Source organism: Papaver somniferum, chromosome 8 (assembly GCF_003573695.1).
Source record: "Papaver somniferum cultivar HN1 chromosome 8, ASM357369v1, whole genome shotgun sequence".
NCBI classification, from domain to species: Eukaryota; Viridiplantae; Streptophyta; class Magnoliopsida; order Ranunculales; family Papaveraceae; genus Papaver; species Papaver somniferum.
Window position 1 is genome coordinate 101,142,685 of NC_039365.1, and position 12,775 is coordinate 101,155,459.

A 12,775-nucleotide genomic window follows, 5' to 3' on the forward strand; every position below is an offset into this window, starting at 1 on the left:
AGAAATAGAGGAATAGAAATTGATCCAGAGAAAGTGAATGCAATCATTAATATGCCTTCCCAAAAGAACGAGAAGGAAGTGCGAGGTTTTCTAGGAAGAATTCAATATATCAGTCGGTTCATCGCGCAACTAACTCCGATTTGCGCACCAATCTTTAAATTTCTAAGAAAGAACTCGCCAAAGGAGTGAAATGAAAAGTGTCAAGAGGTGTTTGATCATATAAAGAAGAATTTGTCCAATCCACCTATGTTGGTCCCTCTGGTCCCTGGGAAACCTTTATTATTGTATTTATCGGTAATTGACTCATCAATGGGGGCAGTTTTAGGACAATATGATGAAGATGGTAAGAAAGAGCGTGCGATTGACTATATCAACAAGACATTGTCTGGATATGAATCAAAATACTCAACATTAGAGAAAACATGACTTGCCCTTGTCTAGGATACTCAACGGCTTAGACATTACATGTTATCTCATTTGGTGCAGTTGTTATCAAGGATGGACCCACTTAAATATTTATTTGAAAAGCGAATATCTCGGGGAGAACGGCCAGGTGGAAGTTGTTGTTAGAAGAATTTGACATCACTTATGCGACACAAAATTCAATAAAAGGAAGAGCAATAGCAGATCACTTAGCAGCGCAACCTATCCCGGATCGCGAGACACTCGTAACAGAATTTCCGGACGAACATATCCTTGTTACTGAATAAGATGGTGGAGGTGGATTGTGGAAGATGTATTTTTATGGAGCAATGAACCCAATTGGCAAAGGAGCACGGAGGCAATTTTGATATCTCCTGATGAGGTACGCATTCCGATTTCTATTCGATTGAATTTCAACTGTACTAACAACATGGCTGAATATGAAGCATGCATTGCTGGCTTGAGAGCTGCCTTAAATTTATCAGTTAAAAAGTTGGAGGTATATGGAGATTCCTTGATGATTGTTAACCAAACACAGAAAGTATGGAAGATCAAGGAAGAAAATCTAGTTACATACCATGAATGCCTCATGAAGCTGGTGGAGAAATTTGATTGCATTACTTTTCATCATCTATATAGAGACAAGAATCAGTTTGCAAATGCATTAGATGCTTTAGCATCACTAATCCCGATCCCAGGAGATTCCACAGTCAAACCCATCGAGGTGGCACGAAGATAGCAACCAGCTTACTGTTACGCGGTTGAAATCGAAGCGGAAACACCTGACAGAAATCCATGGTACCATGATATCAAGAATTACTTAGAGGATCGAACGATTCCAGACGGGTTGAGAAGAAAAGAGCGCCGTTACATACATCGCATGTCCTTTCAATTCATCATCCTCGGAGAAGTGCTTTATAAAAAATGTTATGATGCGATTTTATTGAGGTGTGTAGATGGAGATGAAGCTCGACGCCTTCTTAATGAGATACATGAAGGAATTTGCGGCCCACATATGAACGGACACATGTTATCAAGGAAAATTCTTTGAATTGGATATTATTGGACAACAACGGAGTCAGATTGTTTCAACTACGTGAAAATATGCCATAAATGTCAAATACATGCCACTTTATTACATTTGCCACCGACTGAGTTGCACCCTCTTACATCACCATGGCCATTTTCTATTTGGGGCATTGATGTAATCGGGAAACTGAATCCTTCTGCATCAAATGGGCATGAATACATCATAGTGGCAATTGATTATTTTACTAAGTGGGTTGAGGCAATATCCGTTAAGAATCCTATGGGGAATCAGACTGTTAAATTCCTTACAAACAACATCATATGTCGTTATGGATTGCCAAATGAGATTATATCAGACAACGGGTCCAACTTTGTTAGCAAGGAGGTAAAAAGGGAGTGTGCAAAGTACAAGATCCAGTTAAGGAACTCCATTGTTTACAGGCCGCAAACCAATGGTGTTGTGGAAGCTGCAAATAAGACATTAGGAAGAATCTTGAAGAAGATGACAGAAAAATACAAAGATTGGAGTGAGAAGTTACCTTATGCGTTATGGGCCTATCATACCTCGATCCACACATCAAACTGGTATGGCTCCGTACTCTTTGGTTTATGGTACAGAAACATTTTTGCCCGCCGAAGTTGAAATTCCCACCTTACGAGTGATAAAAGAAGGCATGGTACCGGAAGATGAATGGATAGAATCGAAAGTTCAACAACTAAATTTGATTGATGAAAAGAGGATACGTGTCGCATGTCATGCACATGCTTACCAGGAGAGGATATCTCGAAGTTTCAACAAGAAGGTTCATCCGCGGGGCTTAAAGGAATGAAATCTAGTGCTTAAAGAAGTCAGACCTATAAAACATTCTGACCCAAGAGGAAAGTTCAAGACTAATTGGGAGGGTCCGTACATTATCAAAAGCATCTACCCAGGATCCGCAGTCCGGTTAACTGATCTGGACGGACGAGAAGAGAAGAAGCTCACAAATATCGACCAACTGAAGAAATACTACATCTAAGGTAAGTGCTCAAATCTATCTAAGGGCGACGAACGCTCAAACAATTTAAGGAGAATTTTCAGTAGTCCAATATCTCTCTCTCACAGTGTCATAAGTAGGGGCATAGTCGTCATTATGTTTGTCCCCTTCAGTCAGTCAGTCAAAAAAAAAATCAAGAATTATTATTTTCAGTCTTAAAGAGTCAATCAAGTCAGTAAAAAAAAATCAAGAATTATTATTTTCAGTCTTACAGAGTGAGACAATCAGTCAAAAAAAAATAATCAAGAATTATTATTTTCAGTCAAAAGGGACACCACAATCATTATAGTGGGCCCATGTCATTAGAATATTTCAGTCTTTTATTACTTTGTTCTGTGTGTTGAAAGTCTTTTAGTCTTAGAGAGAGATATGTCAGTCCATTTGTATGTCATCATTAGTCTTGTATGTAATCTCCTAAAGTTATATGAGCAACGGACGTCCAAACGGATAGATTTGAAAAAAAAATGAAAAAAAAGAGAGGGGTAGTTAATAAACAACCACTTGAGAAAATTGGTCGGCATTTGAAGAAATCAATGAAGAATAAGAAGCATCGAAGAGAAATGGTCAATAATTGAAGGAGTTAGAAAAGAGTGGTTAGCCGCATGATGAAACAAGGATGGAAGAAGGTAAGCCAACATATATGTATTCGGGAATTTTTGGGCAAAACATCAAACAGTTGGGGATGGTTGGAAGTGGTCAGATTGACTCTTGAAAATTCGACGATGCTGGCGTAACGCCAGTGTTCTCCCTCCCTACACGGTAAATCAGGAAGTTGGGCTCCTTTGTATCATAATCAAGTATTATTCTTTTCAATTTTATAGTGTTTTCAAAAAAAATGAAAAAAACAAAAAAGAAGAAAAAAATAAATAATAATTTTTTTATCGTATCATAATCAAGTATTATCTTTTTTTTTCTATTAAAAATATTTTTCGGCGAGGAGAGAGAGCGTTTAGCGATTGAAAAAGACTTTTCCGGCGATTGAAAGCCGGGATAGTTCTTCTTCGATCATGGGTTTTCATTGTTACCTTCATCCTCCTCTCCTTGTTCTCTGCATTTCGAGATGCTATTCGACCATCATTTTTCTTCTTTTGGGGTTGTTTTCGCAAACCCTAATTTAATTTAATGATGCGTAACAACCGATCCGTCTCATCAGGCCTCACATAACACTCTCATGAACCCCATGATTCCCCATGCTCTCACACTTCGCCCCAGGGTTCATCCTCCTCTCATCAGGGCGACAGGGAACACCACACTCCTTCCCAGGCTAATCGGGGAGATAGAGTACATTGTCCCTTTGCCAATTTTGATGGCTGTCAGGGGGAGTGACAGGCAGGGGATATGCTAAGAGTTCCCTATATCAGCACTAAAAGGATCAGAACTTTCCTACTGAACGTGACAAAGACATTTGCAGAGAGCGTATTCGAACTATTGAAAGATGTTTTGCTTCATGGGAAAGGGTACTGAATGATATGCAGAGATGGTTGTGCATTAAATGCATGCGTATCCATGCATGGAAAACGACTTGTAGGTCTCCGTCACACCCTACTGATGTCATCGCAGGTCCCTTCAATGGTGCAGGTGCAGTTTTTCTCATCCATGGTGTTGAGAAACCACAAGTTGAAGTTATCTTCGATGCTGTAAACTCTCCTCCCGTGGTTGATGATGTTGGAGCCGGTCTTACGGTGGATTTTCTTAATCAGATTCTACAGAGACATATCAAAACAACTGTAAGTATTCCACCGTCCAGCAGGCTTCATTTCTCTCGCACCCTGAAGTCTTCTTTAGACTTTGTGCTTGCCAACCCGAAGAACCCTGCTGCCTGGATACGTCTGCTTTTACTGCCTGCTTGTACCTTAAGCCTGTATGAGCCTAAAAGCTCGACGGAAGAACGCTCTGGCAATAGGAGGAAAATGCAGATGGGTGCGATTAACAAGGCATTGCTGACTTGGAAAGAACCTTCTAGCTGCTGCATTTTGTCTCAACAGCTGTTGGATATACCTAAGCAGGCGTCAAGAAAACAACAGCCAGGGAAGAAAAAGAAGGATACGAAGTTGTTAGCCTGCAAAAAGAAGCTCAGTTACAGCCATTATACCGCCGCCATACGCATTCTCTCCTCCAACGGTGTGGATCCACCGACTCCCGATACCCTTTTCGAGATTCTGCAAAAACACCCTTATGCTCAGCCTCCTGATGTATTTTCAAAGTTGTTATAGTAATATGATTCGTTCAAGACTTGTAAAAGCGGATTTTTAGATTTTTTTTTAATAAATAAAAATAGCGAACTAAATTAAAAAGATGTTGTGAAAATTATGGAGAGAATAGGGATAGGATTCCACCATTGGTTGATATTAGTGATTTAATTAAACAATAATTATGCAACTCAACATTCAAATTGATTCTAATAGTATTGCCTAGACATGTAGATTTCCAAAAGAATAGATGTTAATCCAAGCATAGAATATCAAAACCCTAAAGCAAGCATATTCTATCAAGAGAAAATACACCTAACTAATCAAAATCAGATAAACAATTTTTAGTTCAATGCAAAAATCATAATAGAGTTGTTGTAATTAATTAATAGAAATATATCACTTTTAGCGAAACAATGGCTTCCTCCATAGCCCCAAGGATTGGGTTTAGCTCATCATGATGTTGGAAATACGCTCAAAAGTTGATTTCATTGCTCAAAGTAGGTGTACAAATGATGAAATGGAGAAAATGATGAAAATTGGGTGTTTGCAACGTTTATAATTGTTGCAAAACACTGTTACAAAGAACGATAGAAAAGAACTGTTGTTGTTGTAACTCTGCGACCCTCGTGTGATTGTCGTTGTCACTGTTGATAAACGACTGCCTCTGGTTGTCTTTTGTTCTTCGTGTTCTTGGTGCAGCAGAAGAAACAGAGTTATGAAAACTCTTGATTCACGCCTCCTGAGCTCTCCTCTCGACCCCAAACTCACCTTCACCCTTCTCTATGATCCCAACAATCTATTTATACTCCTCAGCCTCATTTCATCACGCCATAATTCCCAATATTCTTCATTGAACTCGGGCAGTAAAGAAAATATTCTGGGAATTTTCTTTCCTGATTTAGCTTCTCACGCGTTTCTACATCTGCAAAATCTCTTTATTTATCTTTGTCAAGGTCCAAAGTGTTGCTCGAGTCATCAAACATGAGCAGAACACGTTTAAATTCTCCAAAACTCATGCAATCCCGTGAACTGTTCCTCTCATGCACGTGCTTCCCTGTTTTCTTCTCACGGATTTTTCATCCAAATTTGATCGAAACAAACACCCATACCAGCTCTGTTAGGACATATCACAACTACCCATAAAGTTTCAGCGATTGAATCGCACAAAAACTCCTCCAAAATCCGATCGAAAAATCTGCCAGTGAATGGAAATATTTTCCCGCCAAAATATTTTTTTAAAATGTTGAAGATGAAGTGCCCCTATCCTTTTCTGGGATGCGAATAGTAGATGGGTGCTGAGGACAAATTTGGGTGCTGAGGATGAATTTGGGATACGCGTAACCTTGGGTGTCCCTTAGCCAAATCTGGGGTCCGTATAACAAATGTCCTCCAGGGGTCCAAATAACACTTTTTGAGCAACTTTTTCCGCACAAGTGTATTTCTCCAAAAACACCTACACAAACATAAGAACACCAAAATAAGTTCAAAATCAAGCACTACCAATAGAGACACTGAGGACAATTCAGACACAAAAATGTGTCTATCAAATACCCCCAAACTTATTATTTGCTAGTCCTCGAGCAAATCTAATATAGAAAATAAAAATGACTACACTTAGCACGTGCAGCAAGCCGTTAAACCACTAGGTGGCCCTAGTGGCGGAGTGTTGTCTCCGGAGGGTTTACCAGAGGTGTACCCACAAAACCTTTACTCCAGACCCTAGCTATCTACGCAGAACCTTGTAAGGCACTAAAGAATCTCCTTGGTTGGCATACTCTCATTGACTACATGAGGAAGTACCCTGATGCGAAATTCCAATTGTTGTACACGAGTTTGCACTCAACATACTAAAATTCATATATAAGTGACAGAGCTCTACTCAGATAGTTTCTGTACATCATAACCGGAGTCAACCAATCACATGGAAGATTAAAAAGATGGATAAAGAGATGGTTAAAAGTGAACGGTGTTTCTCATATCTGTCTGAAGGCCTCTGCCAAGGTGAACCTATCCTAATGGACTGAGATACCGGTCTGACTAATATCAACACAACTGGCATATACAAGGGGACCAGTGGTCGATAAACCTAAATCTAGGTCACCAGTGGTCGACTTTATTGAATTTATTGCAGTTGGTCTAATGGTCTGGTCTCATTTTCTTTTATTTTTTTTTCATTCATTTTTTTTATGTTGGTATCTCAATCATTCTATTCCACCCTAGCAAAGGTAACAACTTGAATCGTGTGCCCCACCAAATCACTTAAAAAATAAAAACAGAAGGATTATGATTCAACGAGATATGGCGAAACTACCATGTTTTTTTTATTTTTAATTCTAACACCTGAGATCTGTGCTTTTATGAATAGACTCTTTAGATATTTCCGTCTAATCAGATTGGTTCCTCAACTCCTACAACAAAGATGTTCCCATCCACTTAGATTGGTTAGTGCCAACCTTAATAAGCATAAATTTCTAGGCTCTGGAGTTTATTTGTTGCAGCTAAGAGCTAACAAAAAGTTTCTTCCCCACCCCCAAACTTAAATCTAACATTGTCCTCAATGTTCTAAAGATGAAATGAACAATAAGAAACTGTTACCACTTGATGGATGGAAAAAGAAATAAGGAAGGATATTACCGTAAGCATGAGTACCTCCCTGGAAATGCTAAATTTAAAGTCTTTAGATAGACATCAAATACCCCAAAAAGGATTGTCACCTTCCAAAGTTATATATCAATAGTCGAAACAATTGTGGGTCCATAAGACCAAATAGAGCTGACACTAGTATGAGACAACTGCACTGATTCAGAAAAATGAAAAGAAGGAGCACGTCCTCATCTAAGGTTTCTGTCAAGACAACTGGGTTTATCTGCGACGCGTAATAGAGCTTCATATGTGTGTCTCGATAAATAGATTCATCCGAAAAACGGGTCTCTAATACCTGGGTTACCTCCTGGACAGTATCAGGAGGATCCGGTTGCGGAGTCTGAAAAGACTCAAGTAATATCTCAGATGTACAAGGCTCGAGTCCCAAGTTAGGGACTCTAATTAGGGATGCGATACAATCACAAGAACCATCGCTACCCTCGAACTTAGGGTTCACAGACAAACCTATAACTATTTCTTGAATTTCCGGATCTTCAGAGTCCTTAAAATACTCAAGATATTCTTCTAGAGATTGATCACATATCTGATCTAAGAGAATGGTTTCCTCAAAGTCATCTAAAGAATCTACCAGTAAAGTGTTAAGCTAATTATCCTGAACCAAATCTTGAACTAAAGTGCTAATCATATTCACTTCTTCTAAATCATCATTCTCAGAAGGTTGTCTAGTAACATTAAAGACATTTAGTTCAGTGGTCATATTATCAAAGGATATGTTCATAAGCCCAGTCCTACAGTTGATGACAGCGTTAGCTGTGGCTAAAAATGGGCGACCTAAAATCACTGGGATTTGACGACTTGGGTCCTGAACAGGATGGGTGTCTAGAACAACGAAATCCACAGGATAAATAAACTTATCAACCTCAATCAGAACATCCTCTATGACACCACGAGGGACTTTGACAGGCCTATCAGCTAATTGTAGTGTCATTTTAGTCGGTTTCAACTTACCAAGACCTAGATGGGTGTATACATGATACGGGAGTAAGTTAACACTAGCTCCTAAGTCAAGTAAAGCTTTATCGACCATGTGATCACCAATCGCACAAGATATGGTGGGGCATCCAGGATCCTTATACTTGGGGGTGTTTGGTTCAGAATAATGGAACTTACCTGACCAGCTAAAAAAGCTTTCTTATGGACATTAAGCTTACGCTTTCGTGTACAAAGATCTTTAAGGAACTTGGCATAAGCAGGCATCTTCCTAATTGCTTCTAATAGCGGAATTTTGATGTTTACCTGCTTAAATGTTTCCATTATCTCGTTGAAAGTCGACCCCTTCTTTGTTGGGGATAACAAATGTGGATATGGGGCTCTAGGCACAAAGGTAGACCTATTAGGAATTTCTTGGGAATCCTTAGAGACTGTTTCAGTTTCCTCGTCTACGGGCTCCTCTTGTTAAGTAGAAGGTGGAACTACAGTATGTCCACTAGGCATGGCTACCTTATTGTCTACCGTTTTACCACTCCTAAGGGTTGTTATCGAGTTCACATGGTTTGATGATTTCTCACCAGCTAAAGATATTTGATGGACTCCCCTAGGGTTGGGTTGTGGTTGACTAGGAAAATTTCCTTTTTCTCTCAATGTCTCATTTATCTGACTAACCTGGGTTTTCAACTCGGAAATAGCCTGAGAGTTAGCTTGTACCATCTTTTTATTTTCATATAATCCTTATGCAACCGATTGCTGAAATTCTAAAGTGTTCCGAGTTAACAAGGCAAGAGACTCTTCTAAACTCATGATTTTCTTATCTGAATGGATCTGAAACCGTGCCGGAGCTGAAGGATTCTTAGTATAGCCAAAACCTGGGGGAACCTGAGCATTACTAGACTGACCTTGATTCTGGCCCTTGGACCAAGAAAGGTTTGGATGGTTTCTCCAGCCAGGGTTATAAGTTTCTGAATATTGGTCAAACTTCTGTCGGTTATCAAACCTAGTGTTGTTATAAATAGCATTGGCTTGCTCTTCAACAACATGGCCTTCCCAAAAAGGCTCATTTCTTCCACTACTACCACTAGAATGACCTAATTCTAAGGCTTCTAACCTTTTGGCTATAGCTGCTATTTTTGCATCTAACTCATAAGATCCTTCTACCCTATTAACATTTCCTCTACTTCGAAGAATTGTTTTCTGGGGTTCCCTACTATTTTCCCATTGTTGGGTCTTATCGGCGATTTCATTCAAAAATGTCATCGTTTCATCAACAGTTTTATTCTCAAACCCACCTGTGCATAAGGACTCAACCATGGTTGTTCTTGAATAATCTAAACCCTCGTAGAGGATCTGAACTAACCTAACCTTCTCCAAACCATGATGAGGACATTGAGATATCAAGTCATTGAACCTTTCTAAGTACCTATAATAAAGATTCTCCCTCTTGTTGGGAAAAATTACATATTTGTGTCCTAATAGACGATGTTTTATGCCTTGGGAAAAACTTATGTATAAAGGAAGAAGTAAGTTGGTCATAGGTTTCAATTGACTCAGAGTCCAAACTGTACAACCAAGATTTGGCTTTATCTTTTAAGGAAAAGGAGAATAACCTAAGTTTCAATGCATCATCACTTAGGTTTTTAATTTTCAGAGTACTACAAACTTCCTCAAATTCCCTAACATGAAAATATGGGTTCTCATTCTCCTTCCCTAAAAACATTGGGAGCATCTGTAAAGTACCATGTTTCAGTTCATAATTTGCCTCGGTTTCAGCTAACTTGATACAAGACGGACGAGAGGTCCTAGTTGGGTTTAGCAAAGCTTTCAAAGTTGCCATTTCTGGCACTACCAAAGGACTAAGTGTACTAGGGGTACTTTTCTCACGAATAGACAGATTCTCAAAACTGAAGTTTCCAAGAACGGGGATCTCAAAAGAAGAGTCTTCGAGCTCCCCACCTTCACAAGAAGAACTACTAGGTTTTTCACTAATCAAACGACCTAGAGTGTTTCTTTTCCAATCCCGTTTAAAAACTTCGGGCATACACTAGAAAAACAAAATCAAAAAGAAAATCCCTAAAAAGGAAGGGATGTTCCATGCAGACACAAACAAGGCTGACTCCACCACAGCAAACCTACTGATTTATAGCAAACAAAAAGCATGATGGCTCCACTTAGATTGTTTCTAGACCAGCTTCTAATCTTTCGAGCGGGAATTCGTTACAATTTAAGCAAACCCCTCTGAAATCAATCCGAGTTAAAGTAAGTTGAATAGAGGCGAGGGAAGCTCGGTGGAGCTTTGATACCCAAGGCCTCACCGGTATTACAAGGCAGCGCAGTCACGCATTCAACTTACAGAAACCGTCAAGAACTTCGAAGTATGCTTAAAAGAGTAACCAATATTTTTCGAATGACTTTCCTGTTAAGCTCGTTACCCTGTTGTTCTCGTTCTAGTCAAAATTTTAGGCTTAGGTTCGCGTTTGGTGTCATTTTCCTAATGCGGGCAAGAAGAGAACGGTGATGAAATCCGAAACCTTATCTTGTATGGCCAGTCCTTGCCCTTTACTAGGAAGTTAAAGCATCCGTTTTCAAGTCCTCAACATATATGCATACGAAGGAAGACAGTAACTCGCTGACAGGGGATTCGCGAGTGTTTCGACAAGTTTACCTCCCGTACCAGACGGGGGATGAACCTTTGTAGCCGACTAGGGCCACGACTCCTATGTCATGTACGAACCCGAGGGGCCGAGTGATATTGTAACCACCGTCCTTCTCTGCAAACAATTTATATTTAAACTACCCTTCCGTGGAGTTTAAAAAATAATGTCCCAAAATTTAAAGTCCAAAGTCCAAAAAAAAAAACATAAAGTGCAAAAGAAAAAGAAAGTCTAAAAAAATAAAAATCTACAAAAATAAAAATGTCTCTCTTTTTTTTTCTCTCTTTTTTATAAAATAAAAAAAAAATCTTCTTCTTTCGCTCCTTTCGCTTTGCCTTTCACTCGAAGTCTTTAAGTATTCACCAAAATCTTTGGCAAAATTTTCTTTCGCTCCAAATTCCGAATTCTGTAAGAAAAAGACAAAAACCCAAAAACGTAAAGAAGAACAAATAAAATAAAAACCTAAAAAAAAAAATTAAAAACTCTAGCCTAAAGACAAGTCCGCGTCGGCAGCGCCAAAAATTTGATGTATTTTCAAAGTTGTTGTAGTAATATGATTCGTTCAAGACTTGTGAAAGCGGATTTTTAGATTTTTTTTTTTTAATAAATAAAAATAGCGAACAAAATTAAAAAGATGTTGTGAAAATTATGGAGAGAATTGGGCTAGGATTCCACCATTGATTGATATTAGTTATTTAATAAAACAATAATTATGCAACTCAACATTCAAATTGATTCTAATAGTATTGCCTAGACATGTAGATTTCCAAAAGAATAGATGTTAATCCAAGCACAGAATATCAAAACCCTAAAGCAAGCATATTCTATCAAGAGAAAATACACCTAACTAATCAAAATCAGATAAACAATTTTTAGTTCAATGCAAAAATCATAATAGAGTTGTTGTAATTAATTAATAGAAATATATCACTTTTACCGAAACAATGGCTTCCTCCATAGTCCCAAGGATTGGGTTTAGCTCATCATGATGTTGGAAACACGCTCAAAAGTTGATTTCATTGCTCAAAGTAGGTGTACAAATGATGAAATAGAGAAAATGATGAAAATTGGGTGTTTGCAACGTTTATAATTGTTGCAAAACACTGTTACAAATAACGATAGAAAAGAACTGCTGTTGTTATAACTCTGCGACCCTCGTGTGGCTGTCGTTTTCACTGTTGATAAACGACTGCCTTTGGTGGTCTTTTGTTCTTCGTGTTCTTGGTGCAGCAGCAGAAACAGAGTTCTGAAAACTTTTGATTCACGCCTCTTGAGCTCTCCTCTCGACCCCAAACTCTCCGTCACCCTTCTCTATGATCCCAGCAATCTATTTATACTCCTGAGCCTCATTTAATCACGCCATAATTCTCAATATTCTTCATTGAACTCGGCAGTAAAGAAAATATTCTGGGAATATTTTCTTCCCTGATTTAGCTTCTCACGCGTTTCTACATCTGCAAAATCTCCTTATTTATCTTTGTCAAGGTCCAAAGTGTTGCTCGAGTCATCAAACATGAGCAGAACACGTTTAAATTCTCCAAAACTCATGCAATCCCGTGAACTGTTCCTCTCATACATGTGCTGCCCTGTTTTCTTCTCACGGATTTTTCAGCCAAATTTGATCGAAACAAACACCCATACCAGCTCTGTTAGGACATATCACAACTACCCATAAAGTTTCAATAATTGAATCGCATAAAAACTCCTCCAAAATCTGATCGAAAAATCTGCTAGTGAATGGAAATATTTTCCCGCCAAAATATTTTTTTGAAATGTTGAAGATGAAGTGCCCCTATCCTTTTCTGGGGTGCGAATAGCAGATGGGTGCTGAGGAAAAATTTGGGTG

The 12,775-nt window shown here is 38.8% G+C and overlaps 1 pseudogene; it reads left to right on the forward strand.

Annotated features, from left to right (window-relative positions):
- Positions 1-9,647: 9,647 nt before the first annotated feature.
- LOC113307245 lies at positions 9,648-9,748 on the forward strand (annotated as a pseudogene).
- Positions 9,749-12,775: the final 3,027 nt, after the last annotated feature.